Raw genomic sequence first — 10316 nt, 5'->3', positions numbered from 1 at the left:
TGTTTTGATTAAACGGGTGGCAAATTTTGACAATCAATTTGCCACCTACCCTTATTAAATGATAAGGCCACCATGTCTAGCAATTTTAACTATCCCTAAAACAAATATTAATTTTAACTATCAAATCCAAATTTTAAGTACCATTTGCCAAACACTACAATGAAATTCTAAATCTATCAATTTCAAATCCAATTTCAAATTCTATTTTTAATTCAACCAAACACAATGTCAGCGTCAACTTTCCAATACCCGACCCGACTCAATCGGAGTCGGATCCTATCAGGTAATGGGTAAGAGGTACCGACATGTTTTTTTAAAAATAAAATTAATTAAATTTCATTACGGGCTTATGCTATGCGCTTATGACAAATAAATTAGCACGGCCATCAATTGATCATTTCTTCCCCACGATTTTTCGTTCCCCGCAAGTGACACCCCATCGCGAGCCCGATCACTGACATCTGATGGATCCGGTAGTAGAAGAAGCGGAGAAAATCAAGGAAGATTTCCAAGAAACATACGCTCAAACTAGGAAGCACATCGACTCCATCCAAGAATATGGAAAAACATCGAGAATCACTGAGCCAGATAGCACTGAAGAAAAGGGGTCAAGAGATTCACTGCCAAGAATGAATGGGTTGGTTCAAGATGGATTAAAAACGTTGCAATCACTTCAGTTCAGGCTCGATCTCCTTGCCCCGCAAATACCCTCTGTCGATGATGCAGAAAAAGCGCAATTATTGGCTCAGTCTTGGAAAAATCAATTCCAGAGGTGCTAATCGACCCTTCTCGCGTTAATATATATATTTTTTGGGGTAAAGTCCCCGTCCAGAAATTCGTGGAAAACAACTGTTTTTTTGTGTGAATTTTAATGGAATTGCAGAAACATGGGCTGAAATAGAGTGCTTTCCATAATCAAAGCATATCTTTGAAGTATTTGATGACTATGTTGGTGTTGATGTCTCTGCTAGGATTTCTTAGACGGTTAGACCTCTTTAAAAGAAAGCAGCCAAAATGAAGAGTAACCCAAAGACGATACAGTTAAAAATTGAATCTTGGGATATAAAATATTTGCTATTTATGGATCCATGCTGTAGAAATTTAGTGACATTTCGTTTTGCACCTGCATCGTTGTCACAAGATGATAGGTATAAGTTGGATAAATACGTTATTATAATGTATGTGTGTGTAGTCTTATGTGAGTTCACTCCAATTGGTTACCTTATTCATGAGTATTTGTTGTGATCTCACTCCAGTTGGTTGGGTAGTTCCGGCATTCCGGCTACACTGTGCTATGCTTTCATTCTATCAATCAGGTGAATGCATAGCATATCTGGAGTATTATACTGTGCATTTTGTTTTAACTGTTTGTGTACTCACTTAGTTTGAGGATGGATATAAGAGATGCAAATTTGCAAGCAAAGGCGAACATGAAGAAAGCTGCTCAACAAGAGGTAAAGAGCATAAATGCTATAATATATATATATATATATATAGAAATTTTCAGCAGCCCAACCATGTTTCCCCACTTGGTCCGCGACCACTAAAACCCGGCAGTGGGTTTTAGTGGTTTTTGATTTTTTGTTTTCGCATCACTAAAACCCAGTTTTAGTGGTCGCGGACCAAGTGGGAAAACATGGTTGGGCACCTGAAAATTCCTATATATATATATATATTATAAATGCTATAATATATATATATATATATATATATCCTTTTAGTATTTGTTTGTGGATGTGAGGCACTGCTGTTTTTACTTATAAATTGATATCTTATATATTTTTTTGGTCAAACTGAGGAAAAGAGGAATTTTTTTTTATCAACTTCATGAAATAGATTGCAACTTGATGCTATTGATTACAGAGAGAGCTTCTTTTGGGAGGTGGAGAAGAATCTACAACTCGAAGGCGAAATCTGCAGTATGTTTATTAGTTGTCAAATAGATTTGGGCATTTGGTGAAATTATGATATTCCTGGAATAAGACCATAGCAAGAGTGTAAGTTGTTTTTATGATTGTTTTTCAGGACGAAAGCAGGGATGACTTCTGCTGCCGAAAGTATCACAGAGTCTCTTCGGCGCACTCGTCAGCTTATGGTTCAGGTCATTATAACTCATATAACATTCTGTTTCTCATATGTTATTGAGGGTGACGAAATTTGCTTTCTCCATTTTGTTATAGGAAGTTGAAAGGAATACGAGCACTCTCATGACATTTGGTATGCCCCCACTACTATTTTAATGAGAAATTGATTGTTCCTATTTGTTTCTATTTTTGCGCTGGCTAACAGAGAGAAACTGCTGCGATTACTTCATATTTGTTCCGTATATATTTTAAGATTGTTACATCCAAATATGCGAGCAATTAAAACTCGCAGGATGATGGTACCACTATTAACGTGAATGGCATGCATGCATGCATAAACGCTAAATTTTGGCTTGCCGGTGAATTAGTTTCTCTAATAGCATCTGAATCTCATAGGGCTTGCAATATTTCATTATTTTGTGATATGTGGACATGTGGATTAAATTTCCTTGTTCTGATGAATGTCCTTTGATTTCTCTATCAATGTCGCTGTTTTAGAGTAGATCGATTTATGGTGATGATTTGAATATGCTCCAAAGATGGAGTGGAGAATCTACTATACTTTAGCGAACTGACTGGTATGATGAGTGGTGGTAGCACACTATCATTTCTAGGTTTTGGCATGGCTCGGCTATTCCAAATTGTTAAAGCCTTTGCAAAGATATTAGACTTATCCTGAGGTCATTATGGTACTTTAGTCCAGATATACTGAATTATTGTGTAATGTGAATTAAAATATCGTCATTCACGGGTATTGATTTGCTATATCCACCAACATTTTTTTTTCACTCTGGGGTTAGACAAAGGGACATTCATTAGCGTTAGGCAACATGTATAACTTTGGCATGTTTGCAGAGGAATCAACTGGAGTATTAACGAAGGCGAGAGTGAATACAAGGGTCATCGCTCGTTACTATCACGGACAAGAAACCTTCTCTCCACGATGCAGCGCCAGGATGTTATTGACAGGTTTCAACAGTTATTAATTATTAATGTTTAATGTAATACATCCAAAGTCTGTTTGTGCACCGCCTAATTGCATTTATTTCTATGTTTTGGAAGGGTGATAATCCTCCTCGGCTTTCTTATCTTCTCCTTGGCTGTACTTTACGTGGTCTCAAAGCGCATCGGATTACTCAAGTTGCAAAGGAAAGTCATGGAAGCTGTTAAAGCTGGCATGGTGGGGTCCGAAGAAATTCTACCGCTGAATGGTATGAATGTTGCTCGGGTTCATCCTGAGTTGAACGTACCATTAGAGCAGCGCATGCACGATGAACTTTGAAATCCTGTTTGATATGCTTGGGCATATATACACACACTTGCGTGAACATGAAAGCCAAAGTATTTATGCTAAAGAGGTATTGAAAGAGTTTATACAGATAGATAAATCTCAAGAAGTTTTGATGAGTTGTGCTGTCAGGAGGTTTTCTGGACTCTTCGAGTTATCTTTTGCCTGCTCTGTAATTTACTCATCTGCATTTGTTCTCAAATGTTCAAAGGTATCGTTGCCTAAAAGGTGACTTTCATGTCATTTTTCAAGAAAGAACATAAACTAAAATAAATTAGAGCAAAACTATACTCAAATCAATTTTTGGTGCAAAATTTAGATGTGAGATTATAATTTTTTGGAATTGAAAGGTAATTATTTTTAAAAAGGTTGACCCGAAGATGATCTCATTCTACATGAGTCAGAGACTCACGTAGAGGTTAAATCGAATTGAAAGGTAATTCTTATTTTGCTTTTCTCCAAATCTACCCAAATAAAATCAAAAAAATGTATATAAAACGAGACTTCTCGTTAGGATGAGTCTATGCTACTCCATTCGGGCCCCGGATGGGGATCAAACGGCTCAATTTTATCTGTAGATAAATGATCTGCAGATGAAATTGAACCGTTAGATCTGGCAGACATAGACTCACCCCCCATTTTAATAGACATTCTCCTAAATAGAACCAAATTAGAGAAGAATATCTGCTGCTTATTTGCTTAAAAATTTCATCTAATTATTATTGAAAAATATGACAATATATATACACACACATAATAAAAAATATGCTTGCGTTGTATTGGAAACAACTTCATTTGAAATAAATTCAGTAAAAATAACAATGATAATGTCATTAAAATTTTGACAACTCATGTTAATTAAGATACATAACTAACTTTGAAAACAACACATTTCTTTAATTTTTTCATCTAGAATTTAACAACTATATTTTTTTTTAAAAAATAAATCTTTTTTTTTTATTTGTTATATGTCTTATTCTCTTTATTTTCTCATCTTCAATTTCAGTGGGTTGAATTTCCTGATCATCAAGACATCAACTATCTGCACCTTCTTATTTTATTTTAATTCTTTGGTGATTTTGTTGAACTTTTTTTTTTTGTTTTAAAAAAAAAATATGCGACCTTCATTGTAATTTGTAGTCTTACGAAAAGTAGTACTTTTTACTATAGGTATGGATCAGATCCGTTTCACGTATATAAATTGCGAAACCGTCTCATCCAACATATAACACATATATATTAGTCTTTGTTTAAAAGAAATTTATCATCTTCCTATTTGGTTACTCTACAAGATTGCGGTATCGTCAATCGTGTGATCCGAAGGACAAAGAAAGCCCATGTTGTTGGAAGCTTGAGCTGAATTCGAAGCTACAAGATTCATGAAAGCTGGCAATTAATGTACCAAAGTGAAAAGATATATACTATTTAATTACAGAGGGAATCTTAGCTTGTAGCTTCGATTAATCATTAATCAATAGAGAGATTGGCCTAATACCCAAGTAATATACAAGAAAATGCTGGAGCACGATAAAGTATAACGTAGAGTAGGCGAAAAGAAACGTCATTAATGTCAACAAATAAAAAAGAGAGAGAGAGAGACTTTAGTCGGGTTTTTTTATTAGTAATTTTTATTGGAAATTATATATTAAAATTAGATTGAAAATTATTGTGATGGTGATGTGATGATATTTTAATTTTTAATTATGTAATGGATGACATATTTATTTTTGGACATTTCTCAATTGAGGATCTATAAATAGACCTCAACATTTGTGAAAAAATTACACAAGTTTAGAGAGAAGATTTTATAAGTGTTTGGTTTGATATATATTTTGAGTTTTAGAGTTTTTAGTTTTTACCATAAATTTTTACTTTTCACAACACGTTATCAGCACGATCGCTCGAAGGTTCTCTATAATTTTCGACGCTCCAAAACACAAAGAGAAGACAAAAATATTTAACAAGTAAGTATATTTATTTTATTGTTTATTTATTTGTCGTGTATATATTTAATATATAATATCATGTTATTATCAGACATGATAAAAAAAATAAGTTTTTTTAAAAAAACTTGTTATAAATCCTGGGAGGATGTTAAAACGACATCCCACACTCCCAGTAAGGGATACGACAAGCAGTGTTTTCATAACCGGACCGGTGATCGAATCGGTTTACCTGGAAAAAAACGGTCCAACCGGTCGGACCGTTTTAACCGGGCGGTCGAACCAAAAAACCGTTTATATAATTTAATATAATAAATAATATATTTTAAATTTTAAAAATTCAAAAATTATATAAATAGACAAAAAATATATATTTAACATATTTTGAAAACTAAATAAACATTTAAATATATTCAAAATAACAATTATAATTATAAATTATTTAATTTTTAAAAAAACAATAATTATTAAAATAATTTTTTAAATAAAGTAAAAATTCTAAATAATAATGTATATATATATATATAAATAATAAATTTAAAGTTTTAAAAATTAAAAAAATCTTAAATTTTAAAAAAATAAAAAAAAATTCGGAAAACCGGTTCAATCGATTGAACCGGTTTTCCGGTTTTTGACCGGTCCAACCAGTTCTTGACCGGTTTTTCGGTTTTTAGAGTTGGTCCGGACCGGAGAACCGACCGGTTTCCGATCGAACCGGTCGAACCGGCCGATCCGGTCCGGTTCCAAAAACATTGACGACAAGTATAAAAGCTTTTAAGGTTTTTAAATAATAATGTGATATGATTATACATTACTGCTTATATAATTTTATTCTGTAATTATATTTGTATAATTTCATGTTATTATATAAGAGGCTGTCTATGACACCGACCTTATAATAACGTGAAATGATTATACATTACTGCTTAAATAATTTTATTGTCTAATTATATTTGTATAATTTCATGTTATTATATAAGAGGCTGTCTATGACACTGACCTTATAATAACGTGATATGATTGCGTATATTTAATTATGATTATCATTATATGCATCACATGATTATCACAAATTTTTATTCAACACATACTCGATTTTTTTCTTACCCCCAACGGTAACAAACGACTAGTTTTTGCCCTATAAATATGTTCACTCAAACTCATTTTCAATCACACCAAATTCACTCTTTCTCTCAAAATAATTTCTCCTCGATTTTTCGAAGATCAAGATGATGACATTTATAAGGATATTTTTCATAACGACTATGATCATCATGCTCACGAGTCTTGTACTCACCAGCGATTTTTCACCACATACTTTTTTTCTATTTGTACACCCACTTGTAATCTTCGTTATTCCATTATTTTGTATTGTCGTACTAATAGAAATTAATTAATAAAATTCATTGTTATTTTTCTAGTACCACCATGTCAAATTTGACAAAGATTGAATTTGTTGCGCTCGATATCACTGGAAAGAATTATATGCCATGGACTCTCGATGTAGAGATGCATCTTGAGTCATTGGGTCTAAGTGATACCATCAAAGAAAATAATATATCATCCTCACAAGAAAAGGCAAAGCCTATGATTTTCTTACGTAGACATCTTGATGAAGGATTGAAATATGAGTATCTTACAGAAAAAGACCCAATGATTTTATGGAAAGGGCTGAAAGAAAGATTTGAGCATATAAGGGAAGTTATACTCCCGACCGCCCGTGATGAATGAAATACATTGAGATTTCAAGACTTTAAAAAAGTCAGTGATTACAATTCTGCGATGTATCGAATAGTTTCGAAATTGAAATTTTGTGGGCATGTTACTGAGATGGAAATGCTTGAAAAAACATTTTCCACATTCCACGCATCAAATATAACTCTACAACAACAATATAGAGTGCGTGGATTTTTTAGATATTCTGAACTCATCGCATGTCTTCTACAGAAAAGAACAACGAATTTTTAGTAAGAAATCATCAATCCCGACCCACTGGTTCCACGGCATTTTCAGAAGCAAATGTCGTAATTAAAAATGAAAACCAAAATCAAAGGCATAGACAATATTTTGGTTATGGACGAGGTCGAGGAAGTGGGCGTGGACGTAAAAATTATCGCGGTCGTGGTCGTGGCCGTGGATATGAAAATAATCGAGATAGTTATTTCAATAACTCATCTCAAAAGAACGTCATGAACCACCCACCAAAAAGGCAGCATGAAAATACGAGTGAAAATGAAAATCACTCAAAAAGATCTGAGAGTGTTTGTTATAGATGTGACACTCCAGGACATTGGTCACATATTTGTCGAACCCCTGAGCACCTATGTAAGCTCTATAAAGAATCGACAAAGGAAAAATGAAAAGAGACCAATTTTATTGAAAATAGTGACCATTTAATTGGTTCAACTAGTTTCAATGCTGCAGATTTTTTGAATGATTTCGAAGACATTTATTAAAAGATTGGTGGGACGTGATTGTAACAAATTTGTATTTTTCATGCATTCTTGTATTATAAAGCATGTTATATTTTGCATTTTTATTGTACTTAATTTTTCTTTATTGCATTTTTGTGAAGTTTGATATGGAAAATACTATGAGCAAACATGGAAATAATATCATGGAAATTTTCATACCGGATAGTGGTACAACGCACACTATTCTGCGAGATGAAAAATATTTCATGGAAATAAAACCAACAAAAACAATGGTGAATACCATATCAGGTCCTGTAGACTTGATTGAAGGTTGTGGTAAAGCACAATTTTTGTTACCAAATGGTACAAAATTTCGGATAAATGATGCTTTATATTCACCACAATCGAAAAGAAATTTGTTGAGTTTTAATGACATATATTCTCATGGATATGATACTGAGACGATAACTGATGGAAATCAGAAATATATGTGTCTTACCACATATAAATCAGGAAAGAAATATGTAGTTAAAAAATTATCAATGCTCCCTACTGGATTGCATTATACACATATAAGATCAATCGAATCAAATATGGTGGTTAATAATTCTTCAATATTAACCAATTGGCATGATCGATTGGGACATCCTGGTTCAATAATGATGCGAAGAATTATTGAAAATACACATAGTCATCCATTGAAAGACCAGAAGATATTTCAGAATAATAAGTTTCAATGTAAAGCATGTTCTCTTGGAAAACTTATTATAAGACTATCACCAGCTAAAATCCAAACAGAATCACTCATATTTCTTGAACGTATTCAGGGTGATATTTGTGGGCCAATTCATTCACCATGTAGACCATTTCGATATTTTATGGTATTGATCGATGCCTCCAGCAGATGACCACATGTATGCTTATTGTCAACTCGAAATGTGGCATTTGCAAGATTAATGGCTCAAATAATAAAATTACGGAATCAATTTCCCGATTATACAATCAAGAAAATAAGACTTGATAATGCTGGAGAATTTACTTCCCAAACTTTCAATGACTATTGTATGTCAATAGGAATTACTGTTGAACATCCTGTTGCTCATGTTCATACACAGAATGGATTAGCTGAATCATTGATAAAACGTTTACAACTGATTGCTAGACCAATGATTATGAGAACAAAACTCCATATTTCTATATGGGGACATGCAATTTTATATGCTGCGGCATTAATTCGCATCAGACCAAGTGCATATCATAAATTCTCCCCATTGCAACTTGCATTTGGTAAAGAACCAAATATTTCTCATCTGAGAATTTTTGGATGTATGGTGTATGTGCCTATTGCACCACCTCAACGATCAAAATGGGTCCTCAAAGAAAAATCGGTATTTATATCGGTTATGATAACCCATCAATCATTCGATATCTTGAGCCTCAGACAGGCGATGTATTTACAGCACGCTTTGCTGATTGTTATTTTAATGAAGAAATCTTTCCAATGTTAGGAGAAGAAAAGAAACACATCGAAAAGGAAATCACATGGTATGTACCATCATTGTTACATTTGGATCCAATGACCAAACAATGTGAGAAAGATGTACAACAAATTGTGCACTTGCAAAGAATTGGAAATCAAATTCCAGATGCATTTGCAGACACAAAAGGGGTAACAAAATCATATATACATGCTGTAAATGCCCCTGCTCGAATTGAAATTCCAAAGAAACAAATTGAAGACACTCATGATGTCATAAAACGCTTGAAGCGTGGAAGGCCAGCCGGTTCCAAGGATAAAAATCATCGGAAAAGAAAAGGCATAGAGAAACACGATGATCATAAAATAGAAAATGGTGTTCCAGAAGAAACACCTGATGATGAAAATATTTTGTCAGAACCACAAACTGACGAGAATCGTGAAATCTCTATCAATTATATTAATACTGAAAAAATATGGAACCGAAAAGATATAGAAGATATTGATGAGATATTTTCTTATAATGTGGCATGTGACATCATAAATAAAAATGAGGATCCTGAACCAAAATCTTTTGGAGAATGTAAAACTCGTCATGATTGGACCAAATGAAAAGATGCCATCCAGGTTGAATTGGATTCGCTAAATAAACGTAATGTTTTTGGACCTATAGTCCTCACACCTAAAGGTGTAAAACCTGTTGGATACAGATGAGTTTTTATTCGAAAGCGAAATGAGAAAAATGAAATAGTAAGATATAAAGCTAGACTTGTTGCACAAGGTTTTTCTCAAAACCTGGAATTGATTATGAAGAAACGTATTCTCCTGTTATGGATGCAATTACGTTTCGATATTTGATTAGTTTGGCCGTGTCTGAAAATTTGAAAATGCGTCTTATGGATGTTGTTACAGCTTACTTATACGGATCACTTGATAGTGATATATACATGAAAATCCCTGAAGGATTTAAGATGTTTGAAACACAAAGTTCAAAACCCAGAGAATTTTATTCTGTAAAATTGCAAAGATCATTATATGGGTTGAAACAATCTGGCCGAATGTGGTATAATCGGCTAAGTGAGCACTTGATGAAAAAGAGATATGTAAATG

The 10316-nt window shown here is 33.4% G+C and overlaps 1 pseudogene; it reads left to right on the top strand.

Moving 5' to 3' along the window:
- Positions 1-438: 438 nt before the first annotated feature.
- LOC140892167 (uncharacterized) lies at positions 439-3672 on the top strand (annotated as a pseudogene).
- The last annotated feature ends 6644 nt before the right edge of the window (positions 3673-10316 follow it).

This window comes from Henckelia pumila, chromosome 3 (genome assembly GCF_033568475.1).
Source record: "Henckelia pumila isolate YLH828 chromosome 3, ASM3356847v2, whole genome shotgun sequence".
NCBI classification, from domain to species: Eukaryota; Viridiplantae; Streptophyta; class Magnoliopsida; order Lamiales; family Gesneriaceae; genus Henckelia; species Henckelia pumila.
The sequence above is the reverse complement of the archived record's forward strand: the minus strand, read 5'-3'. Positions and strand labels throughout refer to the sequence as shown.